Raw genomic sequence first — 9,146 nt, forward strand, 5'->3', positions numbered from 1 at the left:
TCATACAAATAAGATTATCAGTTCAGTATTTTCACTAAAATTGTAAACACATAAACATTTAAATAAAATACAATTATACTCTATGATGAGTATAATGATATACACTCATTATTCTAATCTTTGGGAGGATGAGAGAAAAGAATTGTGAGTTTTAGGCTAGGCTAGATCATCTGCACTACATAATGAAATACTGACTTTAAAATAAAACTGTGTGACTTCAGAAGTGGCTGGACACATGGACAGAAGAACTAGGGGAAGGAAGAGTATCTGCGCGTGGGCAGGGAATCGTGGCCTCTCCTTGCCAGCTGCTCCCTGCCCTTTGCCCAGCTCTGCCTCCCTTGGGTGGAAGCTGGGGTGGCCCACCCACCTAGGCCTCTGGGGTCTTTCTACTGGGGTGAGGGAGAATTATGATCCAGGGACATTTACATGTTCTGGGGGCTCTCTGGGTCACCGAGACAGACCATGTGTTGTCTGTGACCCTACACCCATCCAGGGAGCAGGCGTGCAGAGCAGATGCATAGGGTGGGGCTGGCCAGCAGGACTGGGCTCCAGTCTGCAGTCAGGCTTGGCCTCGGAGCAGCTCAGGGGCCCGGAAGGCCCAAGGAAAGAAAAGGAGAAGAGGAAATGAAAACTGGGTGGCTCAAGTATTGTGTGTCACTGGGGATGGGCTAGGGGTTCCCCGGGCCCAGCCCAGGGGACTTCTCTTCACTGGAGGGTAGCTCAGAGATGCCGGGATTTGGCAGATGGCTTCATATCAGGTTCGGGAAGGTTGGCAACCAAGAGTCCAGACATGCTACTTGATCTTCTGGGCCCATTTCATGTCGTCTGCTCTTGGGTTCTCACCCGTCAGGCCTTGGATGAGATCCTAGTTGAGCAGCCTGTGGTGATACAGAAGTATGTTTCGTGGGGCGCCACGTGGTGGATGCGATGGTGTTTCCGTGGTAGGATCACGTGCCAGTCCTGCAGGATGGTGACCCAGCATGGCAGCCCTAAGTACGTGTATGACCACTTGTGGATCTGGTTGGTGACGGTGCCAAAAATGGTCAGACAGAAGACGAAGCATTCCCAAGGCTACAGCTGCTCCAGGGTCTGTGGGCTCTGGGTCTGGAACTTGTAGGCCATGTTTAGCAGTGGCAGCAGCTTGACCAGGCAGTTGTCCCCATTGGTCTCGATGAAGTCGTGCCTTGTGATGGCTGTGGGGTCAATGTGGTGCTCCCGGAATGACCAGAAGAAGGCCTTCCCGACAATGGGCAGATCCACAGAGCCCCACGACGAGAGCCCCTGCAATGACACCCAGGATGACGAGGGGTGAGTGCTTCCAGCGGGCCAGCAGCAGGAGGTGGACCAAGTGGGCACAGCTCTTGTGAAGGGCTTGGTCATTTGGGGAAGAGGCACTGTGTCCCTTCTGGCCAGTGTGTCAGAGGAGGAAGAATAAGGCTTTTTTTATTTGGATTTTTTTTAAGGTGCTTGCTTGTCAATGTAAATAATAGAAAGCCTTAATATCTTTCTGTAACATGGAGTAATATTTTAATGTCATGTTTTGAATGTATATAATATATTTATAACAAAGAAAGCATCTCCTTCATGATGGTTGCCGTGTGGTGTTTCCGGATGGCTGCGTAGAGGGAGCTAGCCCTGGCCTGAGGGATGGGGGCTTTATATCCCGACACAGTGAAGTAGTCTAGATTTATTTATTTTATGTTTTTCCCGCATGTGTGTGTATGTGTACCATGTGTGTGCCTCGTCCCTACAGAGGTCACAAGAGAGTATTGGAACCCTGGATCTGAAGTTACAATGCTGAAACACTATGGGTACTGGGGAAAAACCGGGTCCTCTTAAGTGCTCTTAACCAGGGTGTCATCTCTCTCCAGTACTGAATTTTTGTTTTTTTAAGGTGGTGGTGTATCATATACTCCAAGTGACCTCACACTTCTTATAAAAACCAAGGCTGACCTTGAATTCCTGGTCCCCGCACCCTCCCAAGTGCCAGGATCACAGGTGTGTGCCACCATTCACAAGACCTTTCACCTAGATTGTGCTAGAGCAGTGCTGGCTGGCCTGTCCCAGAACTCCTTTAGGGGTCATTGGCATCTGACGTATGTCATGGCTCTGGCCTAGACCCAGACCATCAGACTGACTGACTGTGGTGGGAACTGATCTAAGAAAAAAACACAATAAATAAAGAAAATGTACTGCAAAAATAAATAAATAAATAAAATAATAATAATAATAAAAATAAAATAAAATAAAACTGTGTGGTGGGCCGTTTGTTTGAGACTAGCACGTAAGAGGCTGAAATAGGAAGATTGCTCTGAGTTTGGTGCCAGCTTTACCTACATGGTGAGTTATAAGCCAGCCAGAGTTATCCTGAGATAAAATAAATAAAATACATAGACATCTACTCCATACATGCATAAAAGGTAATTTCAACTTTGAAGTTCTCAGAAATAAGGCCACTATTATAATGAAGATTCGACAAGATGACTAACTAGACGTTTGTAAATTCTGAGAGTTGCAATGCTCCAAGGGACATTTTATTTTGCGTTGTCTTTACTTCCCTTGTTAGCCACTGATTAGTCACCCTGTGCCTGATCTAATTCTGTGTTGGTTATGAGGTAAAACACTTGCCATACATTATATGCAGATGTATTGCTACAAACATCATCATGCTAGTCTCGGTGATAAAACTGAGGTCATCAGGCCTCATAGCAAGGCTTGAGGACTATTAGAAAAAGAAAAAGAAAAAACATAGAATATTATCTGTAAAATTATTTATTACTGTTTTATGTAGATGAGTGTTTTGTATGAATGTACAGATATGAAAGTACCTCTGTTGATTGCCCAAAGAGGCCAGAAGAGGATATAGAGTCTCATGGAACCAACTTAAAGAACATTTTATGCCACCATATAGATGTTATGAATTGAATCTGGGTCCTTAGGAAGAGCATTCAGTGCACTTAACCACTGAGCCATCAATCCAGCCCCACAAATGAGAACGTTTTAGAGTTTGATTCAGAAGTACATACAGATTCTGAGTAATCTAAATTTTATACTCTCTTGTATATTTCTATAACTTGAGTTTTTAATCACTTCTATTTTATCCTCTGGTTCTATTCTGTTCTTTTGCCATCTAAACAGAACTAATTCTTAATCAAAGGAAATGATGGTATAGACTTTTAACGTAAATATTAAAGAGACTTGATCTTGAGAGTGTCAGTAACAAAAATCAGTTGTTACAGTGTTCCAAGACTTATGTTAGGTGACTGATACTCATTAAAGATATTCAGATCATCCTGTTGCCTCAAAAAACATATTTTATTTAAGTAACCTGGAGATAATATAGCAATGTGTATTAATCATGAGAAACTTGGTAATTGTTATTTAATACAAACAGTGATTTAGTAGTTTCTAAAATACAACACTTACTTTGTTACTTTCAATTGTAAGAGTAGCTGCCATTCTTGTGATTAGCTCTTCAACCAGGTAAAAATGGGTTAAGAAATGACACATGTTTTCATAGGGAGACAGTACTCCCTATGAAAACAAGACATCAGAAATAAAATCTCCAGAAATCGGTATGGGTTCTGAGCTGGCTTGGAAGCCTACTTATACATCTAGCCTAGGAAAATGAGAATAAAATATCTAAGAGCAAGCTGGCTAATTCAACTAGAAATATCAACCAGTTTTGGGTTGATTGAGAAATCCTCTCTCCAAAATTAATGACCAACAGTGATAGAGGAAGATTTCTCATAAAATACCCAGCACGTCATATGCAGCCCATATACACATTCAAGGACAGAGGAGGTGGAAAGGGAGAGATAGAAAGGCAGAGAGATAGAGAGACATAGAAACAAAGAAACAGAGAGACAGAGAAATAGACACAGAGAGAGAGAGAGAGAGAGACAGACAGACAGACAGACAGACAGACAGACAGACAGACAGACAGAGATACATTGGAACACACAACTAAATTTTCTGCACAAAATAAAGACATGTCTAGGAAATATTCATGGTTGAAAGAAGACATAGATGGAAAAACATATTTTAGCAGATAGGAAACTTAGAACCTAAATCTGGACAAAACCTTGGACAAAATCTGAGGAGCACACATTTCCAATCATCCTGAAGGTGTGTTGTAGAACCATTGAATGTAATTATATTTTTAAACTGTACTAAACAATAAAACACTCTTATTTTGTCAATGAATCTTAGATTGGTAATATTACAAAATTATTTCTGCTGTAGGACAATGTTCCTTTCATTTTCAAATGAAATACAAGACTTCATTATACCTAAACTATTTATCAAGGTATGATTCCACAAGATTGGCCAAACATTTTTACCTCCATTACTAACAATACTCAGTACATGGGGGAGGAACTTTTCTAAAATGATGGTACATAATTTCATTCTAACATGATTGCCTGCTTAACTCGTCCATCAGAACCCTGGACTATAGGAAAAAGAGAACACATGAAAATGTAAATTTCCAATAGCATTTGCAATTATTTTGACATTTAAGATCTATTTCTTTTTCTACATTTTTAATATTTTTTATTACGTATTTTCCTCAATTACATTTCCAATGCTCTCCCAAAAGTCCCCCATACCCTCCCCCCCACTTCCCTACCCACCTATTCCCATTTTTTTTTTTTTTTGGCCCTGGCATTCCCCTGTACTGGGGCATATAAAGTTTGCATGTCCAATGGGCCTCTCTTTCCAGTGATGGCCGACTAGGCCATCTTTTGATACATATGCAGCTAGAGTCAAGAGCTCCGGGGTACTGGTTAGTTCATAATGTTGTTCCACCTATAGGGTTGCAGATCCCTTTAGCTCCTTGGGTACTTTCTCTAGCTCCTCCATTGGGAGCCCTGTGATCCATCCAATAGCTGACTGTGAGCATCCACTTCTGTGTTTGCTAGGCCCCGGCATAGTCTCACAAGAGACATCTATATCTGGGTCATTTCAGCAAAATCTTGCTAGTGCATGCAATGGTGTCAGCGTTTGGAAGCTGATTATGGGATGGATCTCTGGATATGGCAGTCTCTAGATGGTCCATCCTTTCGTCACAGCTCCAAACTTTGTCTCTGTAACTCCTTCCATGGGTGTTTTGTTCTCAATTCTAAGAAGGGGCACAGTGTCCACACTTCTTGAGTTTCATACGTTTAGCCAATTGTATCTTATATCTTGGGTATCTGGAGGGCATCATCCTTAGTGAGGTAACACAATCACAAAGGAACTCACACAATATGTACTCACTGATAAGTGTATATTAGCCCAAAACTTAAGATCTATTTCTAATAAAACTTAAATCTCCACATAAGATTGTAGCCATTCAATAACACTGGCCAAAAAAAAAAAAAAAAAATCAAACCAATAGTAAATATTTGGAATATTCCAAAGAGATAGAAACTATACTGCATTACATAAATGACTACACACATATTATATACTTATCTGTTTACAGTGAATAAAGACATACAAAAGGGATTTTTGGTGCTTTTTGATAATTAGGCTATAGTTTTTTTCTTAATTTTCAAATTTAATAGCCATTAATTACATTCATAGATTTAATGGTCACTTATTGTCCATCTTGGATTAGCTCTGCATTTTTAATCTATCAAGTAAAGATTTGCTCTTAATGGATCAATAGATTACCTAACCCATAAATTAAGCAAACCATCAGGTAACATGTAGAATCTAGAGCAGGGTTTTCGTCACTGGAGATTATATATTGGTCAAATGACTTGATTTGAGATTTATTTTTGTTCTGTAAATATAAAATGTCAAGAAACCGCTTCTACACAGAAACATGCTATTTGAGACAGTTTGAGGTAATAATTTGGTTTACAGAGAAAACAGTACCATTTTCTGAATAATATATTTTTACCGCAAAAGTTCAGTTGTGAGTATTGAAAGTATTTCATGAGTCTGAAAGATAAGAAACAAGTTTGGCTCATTTTTTTTTTTTAATATTTTTATTACATAATTTCCTCAATTACATTTCCAATACTATCCCAAAAGTCCCCCATAGCGCCCCCCACTTCCCTACCCACCCATTCCCATTCTTTTGGCCCTGGCATTCCCCTATATTGGGGCATATAAAGTTTGCAAGTCCAATGGGCCTCTCTTTCCATTGATGGCCGACTAGGCCATCTTTCGATACATATGCAGCTAGAGACAAGAGCTCCAGGGTTCCGGTTAGTACATCCTGTTGTTCCAACAATAGGGTTGCAGATCCCTTTAGCTCCTTGGGTACTTTCTCTAGCTTCTCCATTGGGAGCCCTGTGATACATCCAATAGCTGACTGTGAACATCCACTACTGTGTTTGCTAGGCCCCGGCATCTTCTCACAAGAGACAGCTATATTTGGGTCCTTTCAGCAAGATCTTGCTAGTGTATGCAATGGTGTCAGCGTTTAGAAGCTGATTATGGGACGGATCCCTGGATACAGCAGTCTCTAAATGGACCATCCTTTCATCACAGCTACGAACTTTGTCTCTGTAGCTCCTTCCCTGGGTGTTTTGTTCCCAATTCTAAGAAGGTGCACAGTGTCCACACTTTGGTCTTCATTCTTCTTGAGTTTCATGCGTTTAGCAAATTGTATCTTATATCTTGGGTATCCTAAGTTTTGGGCTAATATCCACTTATCAATGAATACATATTGTGTGAGTTCTTTTGTGATTGTGTTACTTCACTCAAGATGATGCCCTCCAGGTCCATCCATTTGGCTAGGAATTTCATAAATTCATTCTTTTTAATAGCTGAGTAGTACTCCATTGTGTAAATGTACCATAATTTCTGTATCCATTCCTCTGTTGAGGGACATCTGGGTTCTTTCCAGCTTCTGGCTATTATAAATAGGGCTGCTATGAACATAGTGGAGCATGTGTCCTTCTTACCGGTTGGGACATCTTCTGGATATATGCCCAGGAGAGGTATTGCTGGATCCTCCGGTAGTACTATGTCCAATTTTCTGAGGAACCGCCAGACTGATTTCCAGAGTGGTTGTACAAGCTTGCAATCCCACCAACAATGGAGGAGTGTTCCTCTTTCTCCACATCCTCGCCAGCATCTGCTGTCACCTGAATTTTTGATCTTAGCCATTCTGACTGGTGTGAGGTGGAATCTCAGGGTTGTTTTGATTTGCATTTCCCTGATGATTAAGGATGTTGAACATTTTTTCAGGTGCTTCTCTGCCATTCGGTATTCCTCAGGTGAGAATTCTTTGTTCAGTTCTGAGCCCCATTTTTTAATGGGGTTATTTGACTTTCTGGAGTCCACCTTCTTGAGTTCTTTATATATATTGGATATTAGTCCCTTATCTGATTTAGGATAGGTGAAGATCCTTTCCCAATCAGTTGGTGGTTTTTTTGTCTTATTGATGGTGTCTTTAGCCTTGCAGAAGCTTTGTAGTTTCATGAGGTCCCACTTGTCAATTCTCAATCTTACAGCACAAGCCATTACTGTTCTATTCAGGAATTTTTCCCCTGTGCCCATATCTTCAAGGCTTTTCCCCACTTTCTCCTCTATAAGTTTCAGTGTCTCTGGTTTTATGTGAAGTTCCTTGATCCACTTAGACTTGACCTTAGTACAAGGAGATAGGAATGGATCGATTCGCATTCTTCTACATGTTAACAACCAGTTGTGCCAGCACCATTTGTTGAAAATGCTGTCTTTCTTCCACTGGATGTTTTTAGCTCCCTTGTCGAAGATCAAGTGACCATAGGTGTGTGGGTTCATTTCTGGGTCTTCAATTCTATTCCATTGGTCTATTTGTCTGTCACTATACCAGTACCATGCAGTTTTTATCACAATTGCTCTGTAGTAGAGCTTTAGGTCCGGCATGGTGATTCCACCAGAGGTTCTTTTATCCTTGAGAAGAGTTTTTGCTATCCTAGGTTTTTTGTTATTCCAGATGAATTTGCAGATTGCACTTTCTAATTCGTTGAAGAATTGATTTGGAATTTTGATGGGGATTGCATTGAATCTGTAGATTGCTTTTGGCAAGATAGCCATTTTTACAATGTTGATCCTGCCAATCCATGAGCATGGGAGATCTTTCCATCTTCTGAGATCTTCTATAATTTCTTTCTTCAGAGACTTGAAGTTTTTATTATACAGATCTTTCACTTCCTTAGTTAGAGTCACGCCAAGATATTTTATATTATTTGTGACTATTGAGAAGGGTGTTGTTTCCCTAATTTCTTTCTCAGCCTGTTTATTCTTTGTGTAGAGAAAGGCCATTGATTTGTTTGAGTTAATTTTATATCCAGCTACTTCACCGAAGCTGTTTATCAGGCTTAGGATTTCTCTGGTGGAATTTTTAGGGTCACTTATATATACTATCATATCATCTGCAAAAAGTGATATTTTGACTTCCTCTTTTCCAATTTGTATCCCTTTGATCTCCTTTTGTTGTCGAATTGCTCTGGCTAGGACTTCAAGTACAATGTTGAATAGGTATGGAGAAAGTGGACAGCCTTGTCTAGTCCCTGATTTTAGAGGGATTGCTTCAAGCTTCTCACCATTTACTTTGATGTTGGCTACTGGTTTGCTGTAGATTGCTTTTATCATGTTTAGGTATGGGCCTTGAATTCCTGATCTTTCCAAGACTTTTATCATGAATGGGTGTTGGATCTTGTCAAATGCTTTTTCCGCATCTAAGGAGATGACCATGTGGTTTTTATCTTTGAGTTTGTTTATATACTGGATTACGTTGATGGATTTCCGTATATTGAACCATCCCTGCATCCCTGGGATGAAACCTACTTGGTCAGGATGGATGATTGTTTTGATGTGTTCTTGGATTCGGTTAGCAAGAACTTTATTGAGGATTTTTGCATCAATATTCATAAGGGATATTGGTCTGAAGTTTTCTATCTTTGTTGGGTCTTTTTGTGGTTTAGGTATCAGAGTAATTGTGGCTTCATAGAATGAGTTGGGTAGAGTACCTTCTGTTTCTATTTTGTGGAATAGTTTGTGAAGAACTGGGATTAGATCTTCTTTGAAGGTCTGATAGAACTCTGCACTAAACCCATCTGGTCCTGGGCTTTTTTTAGTTGGGAGACTATTAATGACTGCTTCTATTTCTTTGGGGGATATAGGGCTGTTTAGATCATTAACCTGATCTTGATTCAACTTTG

The 9,146-nt window shown here is 40.3% G+C and overlaps 1 pseudogene; it reads right to left on the reverse strand.

Annotated features, from left to right (window-relative positions):
- Nucleotides 1-793: 793 nt before the first annotated feature.
- On the reverse strand, nt 794-3,459 carry LOC147002450 (plasmanylethanolamine desaturase 1 pseudogene; annotated as a pseudogene).
- Between the last annotated feature and the right edge of the window lie 5,687 nt (nt 3,460-9,146).

Source organism: Mus caroli, unplaced genomic scaffold (genome assembly GCF_978045245.1).
Source record: "Mus caroli unplaced genomic scaffold, Mus_caroli_1 scaffold_10, whole genome shotgun sequence".
NCBI classification, from domain to species: Eukaryota; Metazoa; Chordata; class Mammalia; order Rodentia; family Muridae; genus Mus; species Mus caroli.